General features: G+C 42.0%; 1 long non-coding RNA gene across 2 annotated transcripts in view; it reads left to right on the plus strand.

The window, feature by feature from the left end:
- The window catches only part of LOC146398595 (uncharacterized), a 256,858-nt gene that overhangs the window by 166,949 nt on the left and 73,460 nt on the right, over positions 1-16,449 (plus strand). The window contains exons 3-5 of one of the 2 annotated variants that reach the window (XR_014819567.1): positions 7,524-7,752; positions 9,016-9,111; positions 10,220-10,315. This is a non-coding gene — a long non-coding RNA (uncharacterized LOC146398595). The remainder of the gene's footprint in view (positions 1-7,523; positions 7,753-9,015; positions 9,112-10,219; positions 10,316-16,449) is intronic. The other variant, XR_014819566.1, reaches the window with a different exon arrangement.

Below are 16,449 nucleotides of genomic sequence, written 5' to 3' on the forward strand. Positions count from 1 at the left end.
TGAAATTTCTTACTTGTCTGTGTAGAGAACTATAACCAAATGAAATGATAATTAGCAAAGGATAGAGCAGAAATGCATTGTCTGCTATGGCATAAGACTTGCTCTTGAGACAACATTTTTTTCAAAAGTTGTTATTATTTAGAAATAGATAAGCAACTTATTTGTTAGAAATTCTTTTTTAACATTTTCAAAATTTTAGTATAGTTGATTTACAGTGTTGTGCTGAAATTCTAATTTGAGATGTTATAAAAAAAAACAGTTAAGTCAGTAAAGGTAGAAATTTTTTGAAACTCAAATTAGCATTAGTTAATAAATCAAATCAGTATTACCTTCTCAGAGCTTGGTATGTAAACTTCATGAGTTTCAATGCAAGGCAATAAGTCCAGCATTTACTCTTAACTAGGAAAAATTAAAATAAGTTATATTACACTTAAAACATAAGATAAAAATTGAGAAAATTCTCTGATGTCAAAATTAGTGTATCCCAACATTTCAGAAGAGGGAAACTAGGATGAAAACGTTATTAATAATAAATGGACTATAGTGGGGGATGCGTTAGAATGGAATGGAAAAGATAATGGAGTATCTGTAATGTTCCAGCACATTCCTCTCTTCTGCATTCACATCAGTATGCTACTTATGCAAATTATTGCTTCTAGTCATTATCACATACATACATATGTATACATATAATTTCCATTTTTTCATCTTGCCTTCACATTAGGTGTATATTCACTGCTGGCTCCTAACCCATGAATATTATGGACATTTGATGCATGCTGGAAAAATTTAATGACAGTGAAGTGAGATAATTATTTTGTGCATCGTTATGGCAAGTAAGAGTTAAGAACTTCAAATAGTTTGGTTGATTTGAGGGCCTTTGTTTGAACGAAGTGAAGAGGTTCCATTATGAGGTTTTGCTCCCCTTGCAACGGCAGGAGAGTATTATTAGGGAGGGTGATACTTGAAGAGGGGAAAGAGTGCTAACTTCATTTTATTGCTCACAGATTACTTCCAATTATTCTCAAAGGCATCTGCCTCAATTAACATCCAATCTATTGCTACTTTTGTTCTCAAGGATGAACATCTTTATGGCACGATTGAGTTTTTTCCTTCCATAAACAAAGCGTCTTTCTAAATTACCTTTCACAAAAGCCACTTTGAGATAGATAAGTATTATGTTCTAAGATAGGAGCCTGAAAGACATGATGCTGAGTCTTCTGAGAAGGAAAAAGGTACAGAGTGCCTGGAATGTTTTCCACAGAATATTCAGAATACCCAGGAGTAAATGTAAGGAACTCAAACTCTCAATCCAAAAGAACTGAGGGTTTTTTAGGGCCGCACCCTAAGCATATGGAGGTTCTCAGGCTAGGGGTCTAATCAGAGCTGAAGCACCAGCCTAAGCCACAGCCACAGCAGCACTGGGTCTGAACTGTGTCTTCAACCTACAGTACCACAGCTCATGGCAATGCCAGATCCTTAACCTACTGAACGAGGCCAGGGATCCAACCTGCATCCTCGTTGATGCTAGTCAGATTCATTTCCACTGTGCCATGATGGGAACTCTCAGAACTGAGTTTAAATACCACTCGTGACATGAGCAATATGGATAAGCCACTTAGTATCTCTGAAATTCAGTTTACTTACTAAAAAAAATGGGAATACCATGCCCTGTCTTGCAGGACTGTCATAGGGATTAAGTGAAATAACATGCAATGTGTCCAATCCTAAGCAAACAATCGATAAATTTTATCTTCACTTTTCCCGCCTCAGTTGTTACAGTTTTCTGCGTTTAACTCTTGAGGCATTTCTATTCTGGTCCTGTGATAAGGGAAGATTTTGAAATTACACACCCGCTCACACACACACACACACACACACTGGAAGGATTTCTCCTGACCACTGTCCTTCATGTTTCTGATTATGCCCTCTTAGGAAATTGTGTTTGCCTATCTTACTCTCAGCTGCAGTTCAGATGGCCATTAGAGAGTTCTAGGAACTGCAGATTTAGCAACCTACTTCCTCTCAGGTCATTTCAAGGATGCTAGTCTTTCCTTAGAAGCTGAACAATCACAGGCTAGAGTCACTTGAATTTTCTTCAGCGCTACAGTTCTGTTAATAACTAAGAAGGCTTTCAACATATCTATTTCTGAGCAACTCCATTAAATAATCAATGGAAAGACTTTTTTCTAAACATGACCTTTGAGAATTCCGGTTTCCCAATCTTCAACCCTTTCTTCCCTTAAGGCAAAGAGAAGCACCCATCGTGGCTCAGTGGTTAACAAATCCGACTAGGAACCATGAGGCTGTGGGTTCAATCCCTGGCCTCACTCAGTGGGTTAAGGATTCAGTGTTGCTGTGAGCTGTGGTGTAGGTCACCGACACGCTTGGATCCCGAGTTGCTGTGGCTCTGATGTAGGCTGGCAGCTACAGCTCTAATTGGACCCCTAGCCTGGGAACCTCCATATGCCAAGGGAGCAGCCCTAGAAAAGGCAAAAAAAAAAAAAAAAGAGTTAAAGGAGGCAAGACCACCCACTTTCTCTGTTCACTGCTGCCAGATCTTTCCCTTTTGTGAAGCAGAGAATTCTTATGGGATTCTTAGGGACCCAGTCGTACTCGTTTTATCTTCTTCTGAGTCTGTAGTTCTCCTACCTCTGCTTGTTTGATTTTATGTGGACGTAGAACAAAAAGTATTGGCTTTTGTTATGGCCCATCTCACTCCATTGTAATATATTTTATTGCTGGCAGCTTTTAGGCCGCACCCTCCCCTCTTCTTCTTTTGCCACGTATTTGGACAAGCCGATGAGGAAGTCTGGGTGCTCCCTCCTTTGGCAACAGTGAAAGATTCAAACAGTGCAAGTCCCCTCCCATGTACAACCTCTGACTTGGCCCTACCTGCTAACCACAATAAAAGCCCAAGCCTTTCTTTGCTCTCTCAGGCCATTTGGACCTGCTCCAGAGGCCTGTGCAGAGATCTCTATCACGTAACAAACTCTTCAATGCCTTCTTGATGTATTTGTCAGTAGCATCATTGATCTTGACATTCAACCCAAAATTTGGATGGGGGGGTCCCTCTGCCTCAGCAGGTGAGCATCCAGCTTTTCTAAGGGTATTCTCCACTAATTTACATTACAGCCCCAAGAAGAATCTTCTTTTAGCAGAGCTATGTTATCTTCCTGCTGTGTTTTTAGGGCAGACTACCTTCTGACTGTTTGTCTTTTTTATCATAAGACATATCTAAAAGCCTCAAAAATACTCTTTTTCGCCACATTTAAAAAAAATTATAACTCCATTCAGCAAATGGTCTGAGTTCAAGGTCCAAAAATCAACGGTTTGATAACATATTGCCCCCTCATGTAACAGAACAACCAACTGCCTACCCTGAAAAACAGAGGCTGTCTCTGTCCTAAACCTTTATCCCTCCTCTCCTCAGCAAACTTTACATTTCAGTATTTGTTGCTTCCAGTATTCCACTTATGGTAATAAATTCCATGTCAGCTAGGAGATCTTTCATTAAAATCTTAAAAGGACTCAAAAGAGGATTAACCAAAGGGATTTATTGTCTCACACAACAAGAAGGAAGAATCTTCCAGAGGTGACTAAATCCGTAGGTTAAAAATATTAGTCTCTGATTCAAGTTTTAAAAACAATCTGGGGTAGGAGCAGATCCCACATGAAATAAGGTACTTTATAAGCAATGCATGCCGTCTGCCAGAGTCAGTCATTCTGCCACCATTACTGAGTATTCATGGAATCCCAAACGCCAGCTTTGCCATTAGGGAGAGAGCAGTGAACAAGACGGCCTATTCCCTTCAAGAGCTTACATTCTAGAATGAAAGAAATTCTCAGGAGTTACTGTTAGGGTGCAGCGGAAACGAATCTGACTAGTATCCATAAGGATGTGGGTTCAATCAATCCGTGGCCTCTCTCAGTAGGTTGGGGATTTGGTGTTGCTGTGAGCTATGGTGTAGGTTGCAGATGCGGCTCGGATTCAATGTATCTGTGGCTGTGGCACTGGCCTGCAGCTGCAGCTCTGATTCTACCCCTAGCCTGGGAGAACTTCTATATGCCACCAGTTCAGCCCTCAAAAGCAAAACAAACAAACAAACCCAAAAGGAATGAAAATAATTTTTACTTGCTGAAGAATAATTACTTTTATAAAGAAGGAAACATAATCCTATGTAACTGTATCTAAACTTTTCCATGGGAAGAATATTTGGAAAAACCCTTAATTGTAGGAAAGTATCTTACATGACTTCATATAGAAGTGATATTTTGACTCCACTCTTCAGTCACATATGAAGAGGTTCATGAAGTTCCTATCTGCATTATATTTTCCATAAATTTAACAGTATTTCTGATTTGCTGAACCATTGTCTTATATTTACTCTCATTATTATTTTGAGGAGGTGGGAATAGAGATTTAAAAAAAAACAAACCTGTGCTTAGTCTGCCTTCCTCAGTCAGAGTTAAGTTTCCTAAATTTTTTGGAAAAGTACAGGTTTAAGCTAAGCCTGTCTACTGTTCTGCTTTTATATGCTATTCTATTTTTTTTTTTTTTTTTTTTTTTGTCTTTTGCCTTTTCTACAGCCGCTCCCACAGATTATGGAGGTTCTCAGGTTAGGGGTCCAATCAGATACGCCACATCCACAGCAACTCAGGATTGGAGCTGCGTCTGCAACCTACACCACAGCTCAAGGCAATGCCGGATCCTTAACCCACTGAGCGAGGTCAGGGATCGAGCCCACAACCTCATAGTTCCTAGTCAGAATCGTTAACCACTGAGCCGTGATGGGAACTTCTTATATTCTCTTCTTACAACTTGTCATTAGTTTGCTAAATGTAAGTGAAGAAATTAGTTAATTTTATAGATGGTTCTCTGAAATTATTACTGAGCTTTTGAGTTTATTTTATTTTATTTTTATTTTTACAGCCACATCTGTAGCATATGGAAGTTCCCAGGCTAGGGGTCAAATTGGAGCTGCAGCTGCAGGCCTATGCCACAACAACACCAGATCCCAGCTGCATCTGTGACATATGCTTCAGCTTGAGGCAATACTGAACTTCAAACCACAGAGAGAGACCAGGAATCAAACCTGCATCCTCTAGGACACTATGTTGGGTTCTTAACCCACTGAGCCACATGGGAACTCTGAGCTCTTGAGTTTAAATCAGCTTTGTGAAGTCATGTGTTAATACACTTGCTTTCGAAATGCTCAATTCTCAAAAACTATCCTAAAAAGGTCTATTATGTCATTCTCTTTAATGGTAAGGTAATAAATAATCCCAAATCCCATGGATGTCTAGGAATTTAAGAATTTGATTCCCCAGATTTTCTGGAGGCTATGTATTTGGTGTTTCTTTCTCAATACTCTTCATGTAAATATTTACTAATACTTATACTACATTATCTTCAAGCTTGCCAGACATATTAAACCATATAAGTGTAATTTGTCTTACTCTTTTAGAAAGATGAGTTTTTTTTGTTTTGTTTTGTTTTTGGTTTTTTTTTTTTTTTTTTGCTTTTTAGGGCCACATCTATAGCATGTGGAGGTTCCCAGTCTAGGGGTCGAATTGGAACTGTAACCACCGGCCTACAACACAGCCACAGCTACGCAGGATCCATGCTGAGTCTGCAACCTACACCTCAGCTCGTGGCAATGCCAGATCCTTAACCCACTGAGTGAGGCCAGGGATCAAACCCACAACCTCATGGTTGCTAGTTGGATTCATTTCCACTGTGCCACAATGGGAACTCCATGAAAAATTAGTCATATTTTAATACCACTGTGAGGCTAGACCTTTTTCTAAACTGTGATAAAGGATGATTTTTCTATCTTACGTCACACGTTTGGGCAGTACAGATTTTCAAGTACATTACTGAAACTCTGGCCTCTGGTATTAAATTTCCTCACGATATCAGAGCCTGTTCCACAGAGGTAACACTAATCTGCTCTACAGAGACAAGATGTTCCCATTATTCACCAAGATAACTAGTTCCAAGATTTGCTGACAAGATCTTTTTTTCAAATATCCAGACCAAAGTGGTGGCAAAACTCACTTAGAAGAAGACAGTCAGACTAAAGGTCAGCCTTCCTCATGTTCAGAACATGAGTTATTTTAATCCCTGATTAAAATCCTGATAGACATGTATGATTCAAAGTGTACATATATCTAAGAAGCACAATCCAGGGTTAAGTAGGAGATTGACAAGTTTTCTACAGAAATAGAATTGTATTTTATCTGTGTAACATACAAAATCTGGAAAAGTTATTCTTGATCTAATATTTGTATTACTTTAGTTTTACATTTGAAGTATGAATTTTGAAACTATTTATTATACACACTCTTTGGTCATTTGTACGTGTCTAAAACCTCAAAACAGTGAAAATGTAATAAAAATTTTGGGTGAGAAATCTACCTTCCCTATGGAAGCTAAAATACTGACATGACATTTACAAGAGAAGTGTGAAAAGCTTATATTGAAAACTGATGCATATAAAGTTAAGTCTTCTAAACAAACAAATGTGGGTGAGCTTTCCACCCATCTTTTTTATTTTATTTTATTTTATTTTATTTTATTTTATTTTATTTTATTTTTGCTTTTTAGAGCTGCACCCACGGCATATGGAGGCTCCCAGGCTAGGGATCGAACTGGAGCTATTGCTGCTGGTCTACACCACAGCCACAGCAACATCAGATCCGAGCCACATCTGCAACCTACACCATAGCTCACGGCAATGCTGAATCCTTAACCCACTGAGTAAGGCCAGAGATCGAACCTGCTACCTCATGGTTCCTAGTAAGATTTGTTTTCGCTGCTCCATGACGGGAACTCCCCGTCTTCATATTTTTAAAGTATTTCTGAAGTAGTTTGTTGCATTAAAACCCTCTGTTTATCAGAAGCTTTAGTTATCAAAAGGGTCGGTATTCCAGATCTGAGCTCTGCTAGCAAGTTGTATAAATTCACCTCTCCAGGTCTTAATTTCTTATTCTACCGAAGGGGAAAGTTGGTCTTGATAATCTCAGTAGTCTATCCCAGCTATAAAAATATCTGATTTAAAAATTTTTCCTTTGGTGTAAAATTCCCAGTTAGATACATGGTGAATTAAGATCAGCTAACACCAGTGGGAGCATCAGCTCCTTCTTAGCTCAAGGAGTCTGTAGTTCTAAACCAGAAGTCTTGAGACTAAGGGGTAGAAATACGGTCATGAGTTCAATGAGCTGGTTATATGAAGTTGACTGTTTCAGAGAAAGGGCACGTGTTGAAAACTGGGGTCATGAAAAATAACAGTATACACTGTATGCACACGTGTGTGCGTATGTACAGGTGTGGGTAGTGTGCTTGTGATTTGGGGGGAAGATGAAAACACTGGTATAGGCATGATGGGAACAGGTGGAACTTTCCTCAAAGGCACCTGTTTGGGGTTCTTTGGCAACATGCATAGATTGTGACAGTTCTATGGAAAGTCATGATTTGGTTCACACAAAGCAATTTTAGACTACACTCTTTCCTCTTTCAGGACAGAGACATAAGCCAGGAGACCCTTGATGTGTCACACATCTCTGCCAAAATGTTGCAATTAATGAACTGCTCAGGATCAAAGCTCTAAAATTGAATGGCTTAGGATTTTACCAATTTCTTGACTTTTTTCAAAAAAACACAACACTCAGAAGATTATTCCATTTTCAGATGAAATGGCTACAAGTGACATTTCCAAGCTAAGCAATTATAAGAAAAAATCTCAATAGGTAAGCATTTGTTAGTAATCATGTTCGCACGTTTTTCAGTGATGCCGAATCTTAACTTAAGAAGAGATTTCAGTGATTATGTCCTAGACCAAGGGCTGGTGAATTACAGCCTGTAGGCTCAATCTGACCTGGCACCTGTTTTTATAAATAAAGTTTTATGGGACCACAACTGCACTCATTGATTCATGTACTGTCTATGTTGGCTTACCTGCTACTGTGGAGGAAGTAAGTGGTTATGACAAGACAATATGGCTCACAAGGCCAAAAATTGTGCTATCTGGCCTTTTTCTTATTTATTTATTTATTTATTTATTTATTTATTTATTTATTCATTCATTTTGCTTTTTAGGGCTGCACTCGTAGCATATGGAGGTTCCCGGGCTAGGGGTCAAATCGGAGCTTTAGCCGCCAGCCTACGCCACAGCCATGGCAATGCCAGATCTTTAACCCACTGAGCAAGACCAGGGATCAAACCTGCATCCTCATGGATGCCAGTCGGATTCGTTTCCGCTAAGCCATGACAGGAACTCCCTATTTGGCCTTTTTCTGAAAAAGTTTACTAACCTCTGACGTAGACCAATTGTTCCCAATTATTATCATGATTATTATTACTGTTATTATTTTTGGTCTAAGTATGAGTGGCTCTGGCTCTTTTTTTCAAAATGGAAATAAATACTTGTTTTCTCTGGGGATGAACTTTTCCTGGTAATACACCTTGCGGGTGCTCTGTTACCTATCATCAGCCTTCTTTCCTAACCCAAGCTTCTCTTCTAACCCAAACACTGATTTTACAGCAAGGATTCTCAGTACAAATTAGGTGTTTCTGGGAAGGGGCACCGATGCAGGTTTGGGAAGGTCTTGGCAACATGGGACATTTCAGTGGTGGAGGAGTTCCTGTGGTGGCTCAGCAGAAGTGAATCCGACTAGCATCCATGAGGACGAAGGTTCAATCCCTGGCCTTGCTCAATGGGTTGAGGATCCAGCATTGCCATGAGCTGTAGTGTAGGCTGCAGACACGGCTCAGATCTGGTGTTGCTGTGGCTGTGGTGTAGGCCAGCAGCTACAGCTCCAGTTTTACCCCTAGCCTGGGAACCTCCACATACCACAGATGTGGCCCCAAAAAGACAAAAAAAGAAAAAGAAAGAAAGAAATTAAGGTGGTGGAGAGGGTGGCTCCCTGCTTCCTGGATCACAGCTTTAGTAGTGCATTGTGTAAGCCCTGTAGTTCCAGTAGTGGCCTTCAAATCCTCTCCCTTCCTAACAGAGGCTGAGATACCAGGACTCCTGGCAAGCAGGCTGAAGTATTCTGAGTCATCCAGAGGCCTGGTCCTGAAATCACCCCTTAAGCCATTTCAACTCAGTAAGTACATATCTGATTTAAATATTTTTGTGTTTAAAATACTTTAAGTGCTTTTATTTTCTCTACAAAATACAGCTATTACATCTTGATCACATGCTGAGTTCTCATATACATGAGCCTAGTTTTGTTTTGTTTTTGCTTTTTTTGGCCACACCTGCAGCATGTAGAAATTTCCCAGCAAGGGGTTGAATTGGAGCTGCCACTGCCGGCCTGCGCCACAGCCGCCCCAACACCAGACCCAAGTCACATCTGCAACCTATACCACAGCTCACAGCAACGCAGGATCCTTAACCCACTGAGCGAGGCCAGGAATCGAACCAGCATCCTTATGGATACTAGTCGGGTTCGTACACCCCTAAGCCATGACAGGAACTCCCTATTTGGCCTTTTTCTGAAAAAGTTTACTAACCTCTGACGTAGACCAATTGTTCTCATTTATTATCATGATTATTATTACTGTTATTATTTTTGGTCTAAGTATGAGTGGCTCTGGCTCTTTTTTTCAAAATGGAAATAAATACTTGTTTTCTCTGGGGATGAACTTTTCCTGGTAATACACCTTGCGGGTGCTCTGTTACCTATCATCAGCCTTCTTTCCTAACCCAAGCTTCTCTTCTAACCCAAACACTGATTTTACAGCAAGGATTCTCAGTACAAATTAGGTGTTTCTGGGAAGGGGCACCGATGCAGGTTTGGGAAGGTCTTGGCAACATGGGACATTTCAGTGGTGGAGGAGTTCCTGTGGTGGCTCAGCAGAAGTGAATCCGACTAGCATCCATGAGGACGAAGGTTCAATCCCTGGCCTTGCTCAATGGGTTGAGGATCCAGCATTGCCATGAGCTGTAGTGTAGGCTGCAGACACGGCTCAGATCTGGTGTTGCTGTGGCTGTGGTGTAGGCCAGCAGCTACAGCTCCAGTTTTACCCCTAGCCTGGGAACCTCCACATACCACAGATGTGGCCCCAAAAAGACAAAAAAAGAAAAAGAAAGAAAGAAATTAAGGTGGTGGAGAGGGTGGCTCCCTGCTTCCTGGATCACAGCTTTAGTAGTGCATTGTGTAAGCCCTGTAGTTCCAGTAGTGGCCTTCAAATCCTCTCCCTTCCTAACAGAGGCTGAGATACCAGGACTCCTGGCAAGCAGGCTGAAGTATTCTGAGTCATCCAGAGGCCTGGTCCTGAAATCACCCCTTAAGCCATTTCAACTCAGTAAGTACATATCTGATTTAAATATTTTTGTGTTTAAAATACTTTAAGTGCTTTTATTTTCTCTACAAAATACAGCTATTACATCTTGATCACATGCTGAGTTCTCATATACATGAGCCTAGTTTTGTTTTGTTTTTGCTTTTTTTGGCCACACCTGCAGCATGTAGAAATTTCCCAGCAAGGGGTTGAATTGGAGCTGCCACTGCCGGCCTGCGCCACAGCCGCCCCAACACCAGACCCAAGTCACATCTGCAACCTATACCACAGCTCACAGCAACGCAGGATCCTTAACCCACTGAGCGAGGCCAGGAATCGAACCAGCATCCTTATGGATACTAGTCGGGTTCGTACACCCCTAAGCCATGACAGGAACTCCCTACACAAGCCTAGTTTGAGATCTTTTCTCTTTTTCTGTTCATCCAAAGTCTCCTTCAACTCCACTATAGTAGTTCCATTTGAGTTTTCTATTTGGTAGGACATGAATCCTCTTGTAATACTTTTGGGGGAGAGGCAGGCATTCTTGAACATTAATCCTTATAAGTAAATTTTAGAAACAATTTGTCAAATCTCCCTATATCTGTCTGCCACAAACATACTTGAAATTTTAATTAGAATTGCATTAAATTTATAAATTGCTTGGAGGATTAACTGACATCTTTAAAATATTAAAGAATATGATTTGCCTCTGTTTCTTTAAGCCTTCTTCCATAGGAGATCAAAAGAAATAAAAAATACCCCACCAATTTCACACATGATTACAATTGTTCTTTTAAGATGGATACTAAATATCACAAGGAACTATAAATTCCCAAAGGTTTCAAAATGAAATTGTTTACTAAATGAAATTACTTACTAATCAAATAGCATCACCATCCCTTTTGAAAACAGTAACGTGTACAAGTGAAAGTCATTTATTGGACCTAGAGATACTTAGGAGTATCTCTTGAAAGAATTCCAAGGATTTAAAAAGTTCTCTAGCCAGTGGGTCGGGAAACATCCATTTAGACCAACCATCCCCTCACAGTGATAATTCTTAGGGCACTGTTCCTGATCAATTACTATAGAGGCTAAAATGCTAAGGAGAATTCATACTTGGTGAGTAACTATTTCATTCATGGAGAAATTTAATGGAAAAAAAATTACCTCTTCATGTGAAGCCATGTCTACCTATAGTCCTGTGCTTTAGTGCTAAAGTAAATACACTTTATTCTCTGGAGCATTCCAGTTCTTCAGATGTCTGATAATAATTTTCATGTCACCCATACCCACCTCAGTTGTCTCTTGCTAGTTCCTTCAATTTCCTTCTGCAGCTTATTCCCAAACCTTCACCATTCTAGTCACCTTTCTAAAAATAGACCTAAGTTTTTCAGAATCTCTTTTAATGAGAAGAACTCAGCAGGTGCCAACCCCCCGCACTCCAGATGCGTTCTAACAGAATCTACTGCAAATGTAGGCTTGCTGCAGAACAAGTCTAGGATCACAGTATCAGATATTTTAACCCATCCTGCCCTTTGGGCTCAACTTGCACATTTATCATTTAGGTTTTGGGTTTTTCCTACCTGATGTATCTAAAGTCAGATAGCTCCAAGTCTGCACATTGAAAAAAAGGAGGCTGAGTTCCCATTGGGACTCAGCCGGTTAAGGACCCTAAGCTGTCTCTGTGAGGATGTATCCTTGGCTTGCTCAGTGGGTTAAGGATCTGGTGTTGCCACAGGCTGTGACATAGTTCACAGATGTGGCTCGGATCCGGCATTGCTGTGGCTGTGACTATGGCGTAGGCTTCAGCTGCAGCTCTGGTTCAACCCCTGGCTCAGGAACTTCCACGGGCTTGGCCATTAAAAAAGGGGGGGGGGGTAAACAAAGAAATCAAAGAGGATATCAAAAAATGCCTTGAGACCAAAGAAAATAGAAACACAACTTTCGAAACTCTATGGTACAAAGCAAAAGCACTTCTAAGAGGGAAGTTGATAGCGCCATAAGAAAGAAAGAAACAAGAAAAATCAACAACCTAAGGTTCCACGTAAGGGAATTAGAAACAGTGCACTATTATGAACATTTTACCCCATTTGCTTTATTATTTATTCTTTTTCTGTCTCTCTCTCTCTGTCTCTGTCCCTTTCTCATCACTTACTACCGTATTCAAATATGTTGGTGCTCACATTATCCCAGACTTGGCACTTCAAGGGGCTGCTAGCTTCCCTTTGTCGTGTTCCTGTCCCTTTTTTGAGCACGTTCTTACTTTCTGGCAGAACAAGATATTCCAGCCCTGGGATCAGCCATTTATCCAAAGAGCTCTCATTTGCTTTTGTAGGAGAATTAAACCTGTACTTTATAATCAGTTGCTATTTTAAGAGTCTAAATCTATGTTAGAGATCATATGCCAACTCATCCTTTAGATGGATGAGGTAACCTTAACCCAAAGTTCTACTGAATTGTTCGAACAGATACTGGGAAACAGAGCCAGGACTAAAGTCAAATCTTCTAGTTCCCAAATATCTCTTCTTTTTATTTTATACTTTTCAACCTTCATATAGCAGTCAACCATAACATGTGTTAGGTTTCATTCTATTGATTTTGTCCCATCATTTCAACATCTTGAGATGTTTATTTATTAGCCCATCTCCTCGCTGGATACTCAGTCCTCACTCAAAAAAGCTGTAAAAGTAAGTTTCTAAACTAAGATTGGATCTATTTTCAACTTCATAGGAGATTTCATGGACTGAGTTATAAATCTTTGAATAATGAGGTTTTTAATGAAACCAGGGCTAGCACATCGTTAACTGTGGAGAGAGTGGTACTTCTATAATCACTATTTTTGGGGAGCTTAATGGAAAAATACAGAATATTGAAAATGGTTTCTTATTATTACTTAATTTGTCAAAATCCCATCATTTATGCCACATTTTAAATGAGGTGGAATAGTTTTTAAAGATGCTCTAGAGATCATTACAAAAGCACTGGGAAGCCAACTATAGTGAGGGCGGAGAAGAGGAGGGAGCACAGGAGGGAAAAAGAATGACTAAACTTGATGTGAATCCAGGCGTGAGCCGCACACATCAGCTTAGCTCATTGTCATCCGTCCATAGGGGGACATAACGTGAAAGTTAAAATGGGATAGGGATAGGTGTGTTGACAGTTCTGCATCCATAACATCCATCCATCCCAAGGCACCATCTGTTACATCTTCCGTCTTTTTGTGAGGATCAGCAATAGAGGTAATTAAGCAAATGAGCAGCTAAAATTGAAGTTCCCAGAAAGGAGGTAATGTTAGCAAAGACATGAGAATGGGGCATCGTAGCACCGAGACGGAACACGTGCAGTCACCTCCACAGCTCAGGCACAGTGAATGGATGGTGGGCTAGCGCGTGGGAACCAGGAGAGCCCACGGCTTCATGGTGGTTCGTATTTTCAGGAGCTGCCGATGGCAAAGGCAAAATGCCTCTGATTTCCTTATTGAGGAGAAAGAAGAATCACAGATAATCTTGGACACAGTCTGAAAGGAAAAGAGGCCAATTTGGTGTATCCGTGACGCCCCCATTCACCAATCCCCTAAGATCAGTGCTCCCTTGAACGAAGTTGGCTGAGGCACCCGGGAAGCTCTGGCCTCTCGCATTGGCACCTGGGGAGGCAGTGATGGGCTTGTCTTGGGCCTGGCACACGAGAGGGTCTAGTGCTGCCCAGCTAAGAGGAGGCCCAATTACTGAGGCTTCTAGAGCTAAATTAGCTACAGGGGGTGCTGGCTCTGACATGAAATCGTAGGAGCCATGCCTGCCCAGGCTCAGAAAGGAAGGACACCTGTATCCTCTATGATGCTTTTGACAGCAGGAAAGGATCAAGGAAGAAAAAGGTTAAGAAAGCTCCAGAGATTGGGATACAGGCAAAATAGCTGAGCCAAAGCGGCTAGTGGGACTCTTAGTGGGACTAGAGAGGCGATGGGGTTCCTTTTATCTAGATTTTTTAAAATTTTTTTATTTTCCACTGTACAGCGTGGGGACTAAGGTACTCATACATGTATACATACTTTTTCCTCCCCTTGTTGTAGTGCGATGGACGTTTCTAGACACAGTTCTCAATGCTGCACAGCAGGATCTCATTGTAAATCCATTCCAAGAGCAATAGTTTGCATCCGTTAACCCCAAGCTCCCGATCCCTCCCACTCCCTCCTTTTTATCCAGGTCTTAATCTTTTGCGTTTTTTGCAGGACTGTTTTGCCTGTATCCCAATCTCTGGAGCTTTTTTCTTAACCTCTTTCTTCCTTGATCCTTTCCCGCATCTCCAGCCCTGCCCCATAAACCCGTAGGAAATTCACCCTCCTCCCAGATGGTAATCAGACACCCATCCTCTCCCTGGTCAGGAGAGAGGAGCTTTTACCTGGAGCATTGTTGGCCTTGCCACTCCTCCCACTCTGGCCTCCGAATGCGTTTCCAGGAGTTCCCATCGTGGCTCAGCAGGTTAAGGACCCGACATTGTCTCGGTGAGGATGCAAGTTCAGTCCCTGGCCTTGCTCAGTGGGTTAAGAGTCTGGCACTGCCACAAGCTGCCATGGAGGTCACAGATGCGGATCTGGTATTGCCGTGGCTGTGGTATAGACCGGCAGCTGCAGCTCTGATTCCACCCCCAGCCTGGGAACCTCCATATGCCGTGGGTGTGGCTGCACAAATGGGGGATAAAAAAGAGTGTATTTCCAGGACCTGGGCTCCCGCATTATCTTCCTCAGTCCCCTGCTAATAACTGGCTGCCTGCCGCAGTCTGTGTCTCTGCCACACTTTCCTGCCCAGAGTCCTTCCTTCTCAGGGAAGAGCCCCACCGCCCCCTGATGAGCCTTCCCCGGGTTTGACCACCACCATGCTTGGATTTGTGCCTCTTTCTGGCTACCGCACCTGCCCCACGCAAAGGCTCCCTCCACCGGTGGCCATCGTGGCCTGTTGCACACCTGTTGTCCGCTGCCTGCCTCTGGCTGCCTGGACCATCCTTCACACACTTACTCCATCCCCTTTCCCCTCGGCTGGGCCTCTGGGCTTCAGTGCTGATGGAAGCCCCTTCTTGTCTGAGCTGCGGTTGTGGCTGAGGCGTGTATCTAGACACAGGGCAACAGTGCCAGCGAGTGCCAATACATTGCAAGTTCTAGTAACTCAAAAGAAGAAGTATCTTGGCAGAGACTGGCTAGCATCCAAACTGTCCCAAATTCATAGACTCTTGAAATAGTTTCAGTTGGTTTCAGTTCCCTGAACAGACCTGGAGGCACAGTAACAATCTCAACAATATTTTCACACAGATGCAGCTAATAGATGTCAAGCTATCTGCTCTCACTTCCTTATTGATTAAGGTAGGAAAGGTGAACTGCTGAGAATCTGCTTTAAAGGGTAATTTAGTCCTTCACGGAGGAGTGAGTGTTCCTCGGTGGGAGGTATTTAGTTTAAGGAAGGGAAATGCTGCCTTAAAACACGAAGATCAGAACCTTTAAACAGCCCAGTCCACCCCCTGAGGACAAGGCACGCATGTTGTTTGTGACATTTTTTTTTTTTTTTTGTCTGAAACAATCTCAGGACCAAAAGGGAAGCAGTGTGGACCACCCCTTCCCTCCAGAATGCAACCTAGTGACCCAGGGGAGTGTCGCTAGTTACTGCACGTGTAGAGTTGCTGCAGAATGAATACTAGGATCACTAGTACTGGTAGCACATTGAGTCTGTACGGGGTAAAGCCCGCTTCTCTTAAGGAGCAGCCCACTCTCTCAGTCACCACATTCTAGACCAAAAACAGTCTGTGGATAAGTCTGAAGCCTCCAAGAAGCAGATGCCAGGATGAGGTTAAACGTGAAAACTTATCATGGAAAGCATCTTCGAGAGAAAATGAGGTGGGAGCCCGAGAGGCTGGGAGAGACATCAGACCATATGCAGGTCGGACACGAGTGAAAGAGACAGGATGGAGGGAGGAGGTCCGGTGAAAGCACATTGCCTGGACTGCAGTTCTAAGTTCAGGGAGTCCATTGAGCCACAGGTGTTTTTCAGAGGGATACGGCACTTTCCAGGAATGGGCTGCCTTCGTATTCCTGTGGCGATCATTGAGGAGCAGCCTATGGGAAGGTGGCCTTAGTGCAGTGGGAGCAAAGGACTTTCGAACACAGCAGCTGGGGT

The sequence above is a fragment of the Sus scrofa genome, chromosome 11, assembly GCF_054392235.1.
Source record: "Sus scrofa isolate SSC_HxYL_T2T_F1_AM1 chromosome 11, Sscrofa_HxYL_maternal_Yorkshire_Landrace_v2.0, whole genome shotgun sequence".
NCBI classification, from domain to species: Eukaryota; Metazoa; Chordata; class Mammalia; order Artiodactyla; family Suidae; genus Sus; species Sus scrofa.